The following is a 14,521-nucleotide window of genomic DNA, read 5'->3' on the forward strand; positions in this document are numbered from 1 at the left end:
TTATTAGACAGCTGCACTGACCACTACACCATCCGATCACAGTGATCTACACAACCGAAGGGACTGCCTGAGCACGCCTCCCGTCATAACAAATTTCTCAACTTCAAACTAGACACTACTGATGTAGTGGCACTGCTCATTAGCTTCATTATTTGCACCATCTCGCCGATTTCTGTAATTAAGGTGATGACGGCCAATGATCCCTTCAATGCAGATGCACACCAAGCTCGAATACCGAGCGAGGTGGCGCAGTGGTTAGACACTGGACTCGCATTCGGGAGGACGACGGTTCAATCCCGCGTCCGGCCATCCTGATTTAGGTTTTCCGTGATTTCCCTACATCACTCCAGGCAAATGCTGGGATGGTTCCTCTGAAAGGGCACGGCCGACTTCCTTCCCCATCCTTCCCTAATCCGATGAGACCGATGACCACGCTGTCTGGTCTCCTTCCCCAACCAACCAACCAACCAACCAAGCTCGAATTCTTACGGGCCATGTCCGAAAGAACAGACAGTGCATACACATGCCTGAAATGTTTCCAGATTCCTCTTCTCCACATTTTCCCCAAGTACCGTAAAATCCTGTGCTCCAGACGAATACTATGAGGAACTTGTTTCTGTAAAATAAGAAGAATGTTCTAGATGTTGCGCAGTCTGTTAACTGTGAGCCTCTAAGTTCCGAACACCACCGCTGTTTTCGGCACATTATCAGATGAACCGTCGCACGCCTCATCAGGCAGCCGGCCTGGAATCCGGCGCGCGGCAGCGAGAAGCGGGGCTTCCGAGAGTTGCCAACCTTGTCAATTAAAACTTGTTTGTGAACATGTCTTCCCAGACGCAGCTGCAGGCAAACAAAGCAAAACCGAAGCGGGAGGCGAACTGCGAGAAACTCGGGACCCTAGTTGCAGGCCCCGGGGAGCTCCCGCGGCAAGTTGCGGGGCGCGCCGCCCGGTGATGGCGGCGCTGCGGTCGCCGCCACCCTTGCCTGTCTGCCTGCATAGCTCGCCGCGACGCCACACTACACGACATAGGGCGTGCGCGGGAGCGCGAGCGACGGCCAACCTGACACCAGCTGACTGGAAGAAACCATATACACGGAGCTACACGCACAATTTCATGCTTCTCGTTGCTGTGGGCTCTCGATTCCTATTCCGCACTAAGGCAATCAGACCTCGGTGGAAATTAATTAAATCCTTACCTCTTGTCTCGTTTCTGTAGGATCCTTTGTAGCAGGTGACATCCGATCCGCGGCTGCTCTTTCTAACACCCGGAAAAACTAGAAACACTCGTTAAGGAAGTCGCCTCATATTGCTCGTTATAAACGATAAAAGTTTTTTATGTATCACAATGTTTATCTCAAAAGCGATAATTCATTTCCATACTGTTAATATGTTGCCTAGATTATATAAATGCAACAACTGTAATGCCAGAGACATGAGGGCCGTTTAATTAATTATACAGAATATTTTTTCTGGCCCACTTTCGGTTGGAAAAATTAGGCAGTTTTGTGGAACGTCGCGAAATATTCCCGCTTCACCCCCTATAATTTCATGAAGTTCTGATAGGTGGCAGCGCCAAACGTAGCCTTCAAATTGGCGTCTGTAACGGAGCTGCGTTCCAAGTAGGGAACTATCTTTCATTTCATAGGATCTTGCACAATGTCTACTGAAACCCGGCAGTGAATAAAAGTGCGATGAGTCTTTGGGCAAGGCATGTGTGGTTCAAAATGGTTCAAATGGCTCTGAGCACTATGGGACTTAACATCTGAGGTCATCAGTCCCCTAGAACTTAGAACTACTTAAACCTAACTAACCTAAGGACATCACACACATCCATGCCCGAGGCAGGTTCAAAATGGTTCAAATGGCTCTGAGCACTATGGGACTTAACTTCTAAGGTCATCAGTCCCCTAGAGCTTAGATCTACTTAAACCTAACTAACCTAAGGACATCACACACATCCATACCCGAGGCAGGATTCGAACCTGCGATCGTAGCGGCCGCGCGGTTTCAGACTGAAGCGCCTAGAACCGCTCGGCCACAGAAGCCGGCAGGCGAGTGTGATCAACGCAACAATGTCGCGCAAGCCTGTCCGATCTACAGAGTGCCGGCCGGCCGTACACAATAGTGCCTCCTGCAGTTTTGGAAAGTGCGGACACTTTTGTTCGATGTGATCGACTTCGTGGGTCAGCTGCACGATTCTGCTGGTAGTGCTGTCACCCACTAGATGGTATAACCAAAGCTGTGTGCCCGATAGCTTCCTCACCGCCTAACAAAATACCATAAAGAGTAACGAAAGACAATTTGTGCTGAATTGCTTGCTCTTTACAAGGCAGATCTTGACAATTTTTTGTCGAATGTCATCACAAGCGATGAAACTTGGGTTCAAAAGTGTGAACCGGAAACTAAACGGCAACCCCTGGAGTGGCGCCACCTCACCCCTCTTCCAAATAAAAAGTTTAAAGCCACAACCACCGCCGATAAAATCATGGCGACGGTCTTCCGGGACACTGAAGGGGTTATTGTTTTTGATGTGCGCCGCCCTAATTGTGCAACGATCAACTCTGAAGAGCATTTTGTTATGCACGGGAAATTGGAGAAACGACTTAAGCGTGATCGTCGCCACAAAAATGCAAACAAACTTCTCTTTCAGAATGAGATTTTCACTCTGCAGCGGAGTGTGCGCTGATATGAAACTTCTCTTTCTCCATGACAACACAAGGCCTTACACAAACCAGCACACCTGAGAGCAGCTCACAAAACTTTATTGGACTCTTCTTCCTCATCCAACCTACAGCCCAGATCTCGCATCTTCCAACATCCATCTGTTTGTCCCAATGAAGGATACATTTCACGAGACACAGTACACGAGTGATGAGGAGATTATTGATGCAGCAACACGTTGGCGCCGACGTCGACCATTAGAGTGGTACCATGCAGGTCTTTTCGTCCAAAAATAAACTATATTCGCTATACCATTTGTGTAATTCTACACCAATAAGCAAAATGTAGCACATCCTCTAACCTCAATTCAAGGGCCGATGGCCGGCTGGTGTGGCTGAGCGTTTCTAGGCGCTTCGGTCTGGAACCGCAAGACCGCAACGGGCGCATGTTCGAATCCTGCCTCGGGCATGGATAGGTTAGTTGGATAGGTTAGTTGGGTTTAAGTAGTTCTACGTTCTAGGGGACTGATGACCTGAGATGTTAAGTCCCATAGTGTTCAGAGCCATTTGAACCATCTGAACCAAGGGCCGATACATTCAATTTTGGTTCATATTGACATCTTTATAGGGGGCTAGAAATCTTCAGTTTAACTGCACAGTTTGTCGCACCAGACGTCATATCTGAGCAACAAACTGTACGAATATCATTGACAGTTCACACAGTCTACAAATTAACAGCAATACATAGGCAGCACCTTCGTCTAGCAATAATCTAAGCTCGTATTTTGTGGCGATAAACAACACAGTTCTCTGCAGTAATCTCCTGTCACTTAAACTTCTAGTTGGTGTCATCATGTATTCTCTGTGAATAAAAAGAGGTATTTGATTTTTATTGAAGGCTGTGGCCATAGTGGGACAAAATTCGTTACAGGGCGTTTTGTTAGCGCAGGTTGCCTACATTCAGAGACAAGTATTCATTCAGTGGCAAACCTATTGTTCTCTTGTGATTGACAGGTCCTTAACTTATTATTCTGCTAAGAGGATTATGACTCCCTGGGGATAATCCTTCTTTTTGATTGACAGGTTCATACCCTATTGTTGCCCACACATCCTCCTCCCCCTCCTACACCCCTTCCCCCTCTTTCCCCTCCCATGCCTCTGGGAACTCCACCACACCGATACAAGCACACTTTTATGTCAATTAGATTCACAACTTAATCAAATTGATCAATTAATTAGCCCCTACCTCTCTGGTAAACCCCTGATCCTCCCCTCCCCTCCCATCCCCTCTCCTCCCCCTTCACCTCCCTCCCCTCCCCTTTCTCTACTTGTATATTGGCGGCTCTGTGCTGGAGAGGAAAGATCTCACATGGGAAATTGAATTATATAGCAGAAGATATATTGTTTATTTATTAAAAAATCATTTTACAGTGTTTGGATCTCTCTTACCCATCATTCTCTGTAGTTTGGGAAGATGCAAGTCTTGTAAAATACATAAAAGAACTAAATAGATCACTGTTTTATTCCAATCATATATAAGTACAGTGTTAAAAATCTTTCAATCATGAATCATGCAACAACCAACTGCCCATATGTAATGCCACCCAGCAGGTTGCCCACAGTCAGGGTGCACCAGAGACCCTTCAAAGTGACATGTCTGTCAGTATTCGCGTGATTTACTGGTCTGCTCGGGATCCGCGACTGAAAGACCAGATGTCACGCTGATTCCTGAACAAAAGCATCATGTGGCAGCAACCCTTTGATACTTGACACCAGAGAAACTCCTATCGAAACACATTTCCTCTCTCTCTGTTTCTTACTCGTGCTGTAGTGTCCACTACCGAGCCTGCACATACTGTCGGTCATGGTCAGACCAAACTCCAAATAAAACAGCATTTTCCCAGTGAACCCCTGCTGAATACCAACACAAGCGAGAACTCCTTGCAAGGCAAATGCCTGGCTGAGAATGGATTCCGCCATAGGCTCCAAGCTGCCGTCTGTGAAGGAAAGGAAGGATCTCACGACAGAAAATTTAATTATATAGCATAGGCTTTACTGTTTATTTATAAAATTCAACTCGCACGGGCTGGATCTCACTTTTATTTGGTGGCAAAAGCTCACATCTAGCAAATACATGTCCCAATTATGTAATTACATTGCTGCAGATTGGGATATTTTCATGTGTGCACTCACCTTCATATGGAGGGATCGACTGAACTAGTGCACAGTGCCATCACAGAGAACATCCCACCTCCTGCCCCTCGCCCCCCCCCCCTCCCCACCCCTCAGAATATTGTATCCCTATAGGCTAATGCTGGAGACAAAGGGAAAGCTGACGCAATTTCCATATCAAAAACAGAATCGAATAATCCATTTGCACTACCTTGTCAAATTAACTGTTTAACAATTTACAGGAGTCAAATCGCTTTAAACACTCACTTCCACCGAACGTTGATCCTTTTTCGTAATAATAATAAAACGTATTTTCAACGTTTGAGTATCACACGCAAACATTATGCAAAACAAGTAACGAAATTTCCGTCACAAATACGATCGTAGCGATAAATATATCCGAGGTCTTTATACACCAATGTTTGAGAGCATAAACACTCTTGTCCACCACAACGTTTCCACTAAACATATCTGATGAAAAAATAATCCTGACGGTCACACAAACTCACAATCACGAAGCACACCGTCCGCCAACTGCAGGGTAGACCAGGTTGCGCCGGCTGGGAGAGAGAGACCCACATCCGCCCCGGCCATGCCCGTCTATACCGAACGCATGCGTGGACGTAGTACAACTATCAGAAGCAATAAATTGATCAGTCGGTAATCTGACGTCGTGACTGGGTTTCTAAAGGTACTACAGACTTCCTAAATTGGTTCTTCGGAAGAAGGAGAAGATGCTTGATATGGCAGAGATAACTGCAGATAACACTGCAAGACAGAATCCACTGCGATGTATTCAGAAGCACTAAACACGACACACTCAAACCAGGAGCAGATAACACTGCAAGACAGAATCCACTGCGATGTATTGAGAAGCACTAAACACGACACACTTAAACCATGACCCAGTCCGGTCTCTTTCCCATCCATGGACACGTTGCAGACAAGATACCGAACTGGGCTAGGAGTTAAGTAGAGTATACGACCAGAAGACAAGTGACAGTAAGTGCCGCTATAAAAGAATGCCTGAGAGCCGCAGCTGATAGGTCTTCCATGGTAGTTGAAAGTTTCAACATGGATTCCTCCAAAGTGCTAAACATCCCTCAGCTATCAGGGAGGAAACAAGACCAACGGACTAACGCTTTAGAATGCCTCTAAGCACTTTGGGACTTAACATCTGAGGTTATCAGTCCCCTAGACTAAGAACTACTTAAACCTAACTAACCTAAGGACGTCACACACATCCATGCCAGAGGCAGCATTCGAACCTGCGACCGTAGCAGCAGCACGGTTCTGGACTGAAGTGCCTAGAACCGCTCGGCCACAGCGGCCGTCGACGAACGCTTCGGTTTGTGGTGAAAGGGTACAGTACCGCCCGACATTGAAAATAGGTACAACATACTTCATTATTTTTGTCAGAACAACACATTTTTTTCTAATAATAACTCAATTTCAATTAATACAGTGAAGCCGGATACCAGTGTGGGAAAGAATGACAATTTATTTATTTAATTGATCACATGTGCACTCCCACAAAATAAATCCCTACATCCAGTTTGGTGAGATCTGTGAAATGAATGAATGTATGGTCGTCTGCTGACCGCAGATAGTGAATGTGAATATATGATCATCTTTGAGACGATCCTTTGGCCACCTTTGGTGGGACCAAAGAGATGAAATTTACCTGAGCTTTGAGCGCCTGAAATGTGGCTGACCAATACGGTAGCAAGGTGCTCCCCCACTTCGGCAGAGGTGCGAGAGAACCTCAAGAACGGCCATGTTTCGGCACTCTGCCGCTGGATATTGTGCTGTTAAGATCTGTCATAGGTGTGCTCCGTAAAGACAAAAGAGTGGAGACATGGTATGCATGTGGAATATTTAAGAGTACTTTGAAACAATAATTTCTCTATTTCAGAAACTTTTGTGGGGAGAATTAAATGTCAGGCAGGTAATATTAATGGGATCGTAGTAATCTTCGGAAGTGACCAACGGTCACAATGAAATCACGTGTGGCAATAAGTTGAAGTACTTCCGTGTGCTTAAGTTAAGCTGAATTACTAGCGTGTGCACTATAAGTTGAAATATTTAAGAAATAGCGTGTGCAGGACTTGAAATTAGAGACGAGTACTTCCACGTGGTGAGTACTGTGTGAGTCTCAATCTGTGTATGAGACAAAGGATAAAGAGAAGTACTCGTCCATGGTATCAGTTGAGGACTCGTGTGTGTGATGAATATGTTCTTAATATTACTTTGCGTGATATGTATCCGTGTGATGCTTGATTCAAACTATAATACTCTGAGAGAGAAGCAAGATGAGTCAGCCGTCTATCCAGCAACGCCACTTGGCTTGCATTGCACAGGAAGACGTGCATATATCTCCAGAGTTCATAGTAGGAAAGTAGAATTACGAAGTGGGGCAGTGTCGTGTGAAACTGGGATAAATATTAATTGAAGTGGGATAGCTGAAAGTGATAATGTGTTGTATTTCATGTTGTAGTGTGGTGTATGTCATGTAATTTAAGTATGTGTGGTTTGCATGGGAGAGTAGCAAGGTAGTTTCAGAGGTAGTGGGTTATGCGTGTTCCTTTTGTACCGCTCGGTCTGGAGGAAAGTTTCGTGATGATGGTTGTGAGAGTCGAAGTGTGAGATATAGCAAAAGATCCACCATCCTATCCAGAAAGTGCACTGTAGCGTTAAATAATTACGAGACCATAAGGTAGAGAATCACCAATATAAAGCCATGCCCACTGGGGGGAATTTCTCATGTGTTATTGTTGTAGGTTATAGAATTTGTGTGTTTAGGTTATAGAATTTATCGGAATAAATAAGATAGTGAAAAGAAAAAGATTGGTGGCCCTTTCCTTCGAATTGTATGTTGTCATGATATCCAGAATTTATAATGTGTGCGCCACTCATATTCAGTGCAATGTCCACGTGTTGATAAAAGCCGTTAAATAAAAAAAAGAAAATGTGGTATTGCCAGTGCGTAGTGAACAGTCAGAGTTCTGTAAATTACTGATAGTCAGGATTGCGTATCCGTTGCGTATTTATTATTCATGTAGGAGGATAATTTGTAACTTACTTGTAAGTACGAGAGTTCATGTTACTCGATAAATAAGAATGAATCCACTCGCTTGGCAGACCACTCATCTTGCAGGCCTGACTGCTTGATGCCACAGTATGAGCAAGGTATGTGGGTGCCTGTCAGTGGTTATTACAGCAGAACCTGGATAATATGGTTACTGAAACTGGCAACATAAATTATACCGAAAATGGTATACTGCTTAGCAATAAGAGTATAAATAGGCTTATCCCTATTACAGATCCGTTTTGCTATAACATTATGGTGGTTAAAATCTGTGGTCAAGTGAACTGTCAAGAACAATTAGAAAGAGGACTGTCTGTAACGTTAAAGAAGGAGATGTGTGGCTCGTTTAAATACTACCTACATAGTAAATTCTACAATTTCGTTCATTGCGACACATTGCGTCAAGGCAAGGCTGAGTTTTCTTCTACGCTAGAACGACAGTGTGACGGCAAGAAGGATACGGGAAAGAAGTCGGCAAGGAAGCATTGTAAACTATTTCTAGGAAATATTAAAATACTGTGGTTTACCATATAAAGTGAAATTGGCTGAAATGGATGTTCTAATGGAAGAGTTGCCTGGAATTTTGCAGCAGCTACGTGAGGACGACTATTACCTTTAGGATTTGGACATAACGTAAGACTTTGGCGTGATTTTTAACAACATGGAGATGTGACACTATTTAATGTCAACGCAGGACTTGTGCATGGAAGGAGATCGCCTGGGAGACAGCAATGCGATTGTGGACAACGCTAAGACAATTGGAATAGACTGTCTAACGTGGGTAAGTTCCAACAGTAAAGATATATAATAAATTTATATGCCACAAGTCCGGGAGTGAATAAGGATATTGGTAACCAAATTACAGATTTTACAAAGTGTTCATAAATGCGTCTACAAGATGCATTGATGCATGCCTATATTCGTCGTGGCATACTACCCAGAAGTTCATCAAGGCACTGTTGGTCCAGATTGTCCCACTCCTCAACGGCGATCCCTCAGAGTGGTTGGTAGGTCACGTCATCCATAAACAGCCCTTTTTAATCCATCCCAGGCATGTTCGATAGGTCTTCCTTGGCTAAGCACCATGGCATTACCAGGTTGGAGGCTACAATACATAGCTACAGAATGGGTCGTGTATTCGACTGTGTGCAAGAGTGTTTACGTGTATTAGACGCCAACAAACAGTATTTACAATGTCCTCCACTTTTAAGTGAAGATTCTTAACTCTGACTCCAATAAACACGATATAACTAATACGCGGAAGTGTTATGTTAAAGCAGGAGAAATTTATTTTTCTCTGTACAACATTGTTCTCCTCAATACCGTCCAAAACAGGTACTCTAATACCCAGTAGCACATCCTCTTGCATTGATGCATGCCTATATTCGTCGTGGCATACTACCCAGAAGTTCATCAAGGCACTGTTGGTCCAGATTGTCCCACTCCTCAACGGCGATCCCTCAGAGTGGTTGGTAGGTCACGTCATCCATAAACAGCCCTTTTTAATCCATCCCAGGCATGTTCGATAGGGTTCATGTATGGAGAACATTCTGGCCACTCTAGTCGAGCGATGTCGTTATCCTGAAGGAAGTCATACACAAGATGTGTACGATGGGGGCGCGAATTGTCGTCCATGAAGACGAATGCCTGGGCAATAAGCTGCCGATATTGCTGCACTATCGGTCGGAGGATGGCATTCACGTTCGTACAGCCCTTACGGCGTCTTCCATGACCACCAGCGGCCTACGTCGGCTCCACATAATGCCACCCCAAAACAGCGGGGAACCTCCATCTCGCTGCATTCGCTGGAACTGATTGCCTCCAAACCCGTCTCCGACGGTTGTCTGGTTGAAGGCATATGTGACACTCATCGGTGAAGAGAACGTGATTCCAATCCTGAGCGACCCATTTGGCATGTTGTGGGATCATCTGTACCGCGCTGCATGGTGTCATGGTTGCAAAGATGGTCCTCGCCATGGACGTCGGGAGTGAAAAAATGGTTCAAATGGCTTTGAGCACTATGGGACTTAACTGCTGCGGTCATCAGTCCCCTAGAACTTAGAACTACTCAAACCTAAATAACCTAAGGACATCATACACATACATGCCCGAGGCAGGATTCGAACCTGCGACCGTAGCGGTCGCGCGGTTCCAGACTGTAGCGCCTAGAACCACTCGGCCACACAGGCCGGCCTCTGGAGTGAAGTTGCGAATCATGCAGCCTATTGCACACAGTTTGAGCCGTAACACGACGTGCTGCGGCTGCACGAAAAGCATTATTCAACATGGTGACGTTGCTGTCAGGGTTCCTCCGGGCCATAATCCGTAGGTAGCCGTCGTCCACTGCAGTAGTAGCCCTTGGGCGCCGTGAGCGAGTCATGTCATCGACAGTTCCTGTCTCTCTGTATCTCCTCCAAGTCCGAACAATATCACTTTGGTTTACTCCGAGATTCCTCGACACTTCCCTTGTTGAGAGCCCTTCCTGGCACAAAGTAACAATACGGACGCGATCGAACCACGGTATTGACCGTCTAAGCATTGGTTGAACTACAGACAACACATGAACCTCCTTCCTGATGGAATGACTGGAACTGATCGGCTGTCGGACCCCCGCCGTCTAATAGGCGCTGCTCATGCAAGGTTGTTTACATCTTTGGGCGGGTTTAGTGACAACTTTGAACAGTCAAAGGGACTGTGTCTGTGATACAATATCCACAGTCAACGTCTATCTCCAGGAGTTCTGGGAACTGGGGTGATGCAAAACATTTTTTGATATGTGTATGTTAAAAGACACACAAAATGTCTGTTTATCATTCCATTCCTCCTAGGATCTGCTTAATAATGATGGTTAAATTATATCGAAATAAGGTGTGCTTGATGTCATGCACTTAGCAACAGGACAATCGCTTGCATAGTTTAAAACCAACGGAATGGCAACCTTTAATGGCAGTTCGTTTGTAAAAGTCTGAACTTATAGTTCTACACCGAAATTCTACTGCAATGTATAACAGAAGAACGAATGGCCTGCACCCTGGAAGATGTGGAGTGTTATAACAACAGCAGAAAATGAGAGGAAAAACTAAAAATACCAAATGCTCTCGTCTAGAAGAACTGCCAGAAGGAACAGAACTAATTGTTAAAGCCATAATAGAGATAGCTTACAGGAAAAAAATTAGATACGTATTGGAATTCGGGAACGTACCTTCTCTGTATTTGTCAAATTACTGGCTGGAGAAAGAAATAGATGGTTCAGATGAGGACTTAAGTTACAAGTTAAGAAATAAACTGTGCGTTATTAAAACTACATCTGACAAAAAATAAAGAGAGACTTGCTTTCTCTATGTAAATGCACATGCAAATTTTAATAAAGATTTTATACTAGAATATTTAGTTGTTTTACTCACTATCCTCCCAAAAATCCTAAGGTATAACCTATGTACACTATGTGATCAAAAGTATCCGTACACCAACAAAAACATACTTTTTTAATATTAGGTGTATTGTAGTGCCGCCTAGTGCCAGGTACTCCATATCAGCGACCTCAGTAGGCATTAGGCATCGTGAGAGAGCAGACTGGGGCGTTCTGCGGAACTGGTTCAAATGGTTCAAATGGCTCTGAGCACTATGCGACTTAACCTCTGAAGTCATCAGTCGCCTAGAACTTAGAACTAATTAAACCTAACTAACCTAAGGTCATCACACACATCCATGCCCGAGGCAGGGTTCGAACCTGCAACCGTAGCGGTCGCTCGGCTCCAGACTGTAACGCCTAGAACCGCACGGCCACTCCGGCCGGCTCCGCGGAACTCACGGACTTCAAACGTGGTCAGGTGATTGGGTATCATTTGTGTTGTATGTCTGTGCGCGAGATTTCCACACTCCAATGTGATGGTTAGGTGGAAACGTGAAGGGACACGTACAGCACAGAAGCGTAAAGACCGACCTCAACTGTTGACTGACAGCATCTGAAGAGGGTTGTAATGTGTAATAGGCAGACATCTATCCAGACCATCACACAGGAATTCCAAACTGCATCAAATCCACTGCCAAGTACTATGACAGTTAGGCGGGAGGTGAGAAAACTTGGATTTCATAGTCGAGCAGCTGCTCATAAGCTACACATCACGCCGGTAAATGCCAAACAGCGCCTCGCTTGGTGTAAGGAGCATAAACATTGGACGTTTGAACAGTGGGAAAACGTTGAGTACACAATGTGGTGAGCCGGTGGCATGGTGTGGGCATGACGAATGCCCGGTGAACGTCATCTGCCAGCGTGTGTAGTGCCAACAGTAATATTCGGAGGCGGTGGTGTTATGGTGTGGTCGCGTTTTCCATGGAGGGGGCTTGCACCCCTTGTAGTTTTGCGTTACACTACCACAGCACAGGCCTGCACTGATGTTTTAAGCACCTACATGTTTCCCATTGTTCAAGACCATTTGGGGGATGTCGATTGCATCTTTCAACACTATCAAGCACCTGTTCATAATGCACGGCCTGTGGTGGAGTGGTTACACGACAATAACATCCCCGTATTGGGCTGGTCTGCATAGAGTCTTGACCTGAATGCTATAGAATACCTTTGGGGTCTTTTGGAACACCGACTTCGTGCCAGGCCTCACCAACCGAAGTCGATACCTTTCCTCAGTGCAGCACTCCCAGAAGAATGGGCTGCCATTCCCCATGAAATCTTCCAGAACATCATTGAACGTATGCCCTCGAGAGTGGGAACTGTCATCAAGGCTGAGGATGGAGCAGCACCATTTGAATATCAGCATTATCAATGGATGGCGCCACGAACCTGCAAGTCATTTTCAGCCAGGTGTCCACATTCTTTTGATTACATAGTGTACATTGATCCATGTGCATGTATTTCGGATGGGGAAAGTAAGTAGTCGGGTGACCTAGAAAGTAGTTGAAGCTAGGTCGTTGGAACTATAGTTACCTACCTATATGAGGAGGCATTCCGTGACAGTGGTGAACCTTAGCACTCTATCATGAGCCAAGAGTATGTTTAATATTCTAGTTCTGTGATGCAGGACATGACAGATAGGGAAAGAAATTTTTCTACCTGATGAAAGAATACTTGGAGGGACTATAGCTTATGCCAATACAGTCCGATACAGGATTTTCACAACAATAACGGTACTTTAGTGATGCGAAAAAGTGTGTATTGTCCAATTTCTTCTATCTTCGAAAATAACTAGTATTAACGGGAGGAATCTACATTTTGCGTGAGAAATTCGAAGTGTATGGTCAACGACATCGCTTTCTCCGATTGGGTAAAGTGAATTTTTCTAGACTGGTGGATGTATGTCGAGGTGGAATTGTTTAGACCTATTGCATATGTCCAAGATGCAGTTGCTTGTTTCGCAGTGCACTTCGACTGGCTGCAGCGGAAGTCGTGAGGAGCAGGCAACCGGAAATAATTGATTAGCTCAGCCTGGGCCGGGTACGAAGAATGGGCAGACCTGTCTGATATCGCCCACGGAGCGAGGACGAGCGAAGTCGCCTGGGTGAGCGAGACAGAGGCGGAAGTACGTGTGTTCTGTGAGAAGATTAAAAATGATGAATGTCTGAGCTGGACATATTGATAATATCCGAATTCTTACCACTCCAATTATGTCTGGATGCCCTCAAGGGCCAGAGGTGATGCTCTTTGGCATACACATGTGTCCATGCCTGCAGCTGCAGCCGCAGCGGTAGTTTCTTCCAATTCCTAAACGTTGGTGGTGACGTTATTCGAGGGGTCGGGTGTGTCGTGTGTGGACGTCTGGGAGGTGAGTGCACAGGATGTGCGAGTGTGACCGCGATCTCTGACATGTACTCATGGAAACTACTGCTACAGGCTGGGCCGTGGTTTAAATGCGTAGTATTTATCGCTTCTCGGTACATCGCAGTGGACTCTGTCTATCACGCTGTACGAATGTCGTGGAGAGAACCAATTTAGGAATTGTATAGTGCTTTAAAATCCCGATCACGACGTCAGATTGCCGACAGATAACGATCTCTGACATATAGCAATGACAACTTATTGCTGTGGATAGATAGTGGTTTAAGTGTGCTACGATTAGCGCTTCTCAGTACTTTACAATGGATTCTGCCTTGCAGTGGTATTTGCTATCGTCTCTGTCCTGTCGTGCAGTAGGCTTTCTCCTACCGAATGTAACGGGGAGAACCAATTTAGAAATTCTATAATACTTTAAAAAAGAATATATATTTAGCAGACCTGTAGTGGTCGGCAATTCTATAACCTTGGTGGTATAAATTCATATCTAAATTTGAAATTCCAGTTGTCAGTCCTGTGCCACATCTTTTGAAGCACAATTTGTGACATCTTCAAGGTATGATATAACTCCTGAAGCAGATCGTGAAACGTAACACAAGAATGTGATCGGAGAAGTCTGGACAGAACAGAGCCCATGGCTGAATTAAATATGCCATATGCCATGCTAGTTCCTATGTCATCTGCAAAGCAAACAACAGCTCTCTCTCTCTCTCTCTCTCTCTCTCTCTTTGTAAGAAATGATCTTTCTTAAAGTGTATTCCGAGTCAGCCGGCTACTAGTTTCGTGACATCATCAATTTGTGTGGGAGAGATAGC

This window comes from Schistocerca serialis, chromosome 1 (assembly GCF_023864345.2).
Source record: "Schistocerca serialis cubense isolate TAMUIC-IGC-003099 chromosome 1, iqSchSeri2.2, whole genome shotgun sequence".
Classification (NCBI taxonomy): domain Eukaryota; kingdom Metazoa; phylum Arthropoda; class Insecta; order Orthoptera; family Acrididae; genus Schistocerca; species Schistocerca serialis.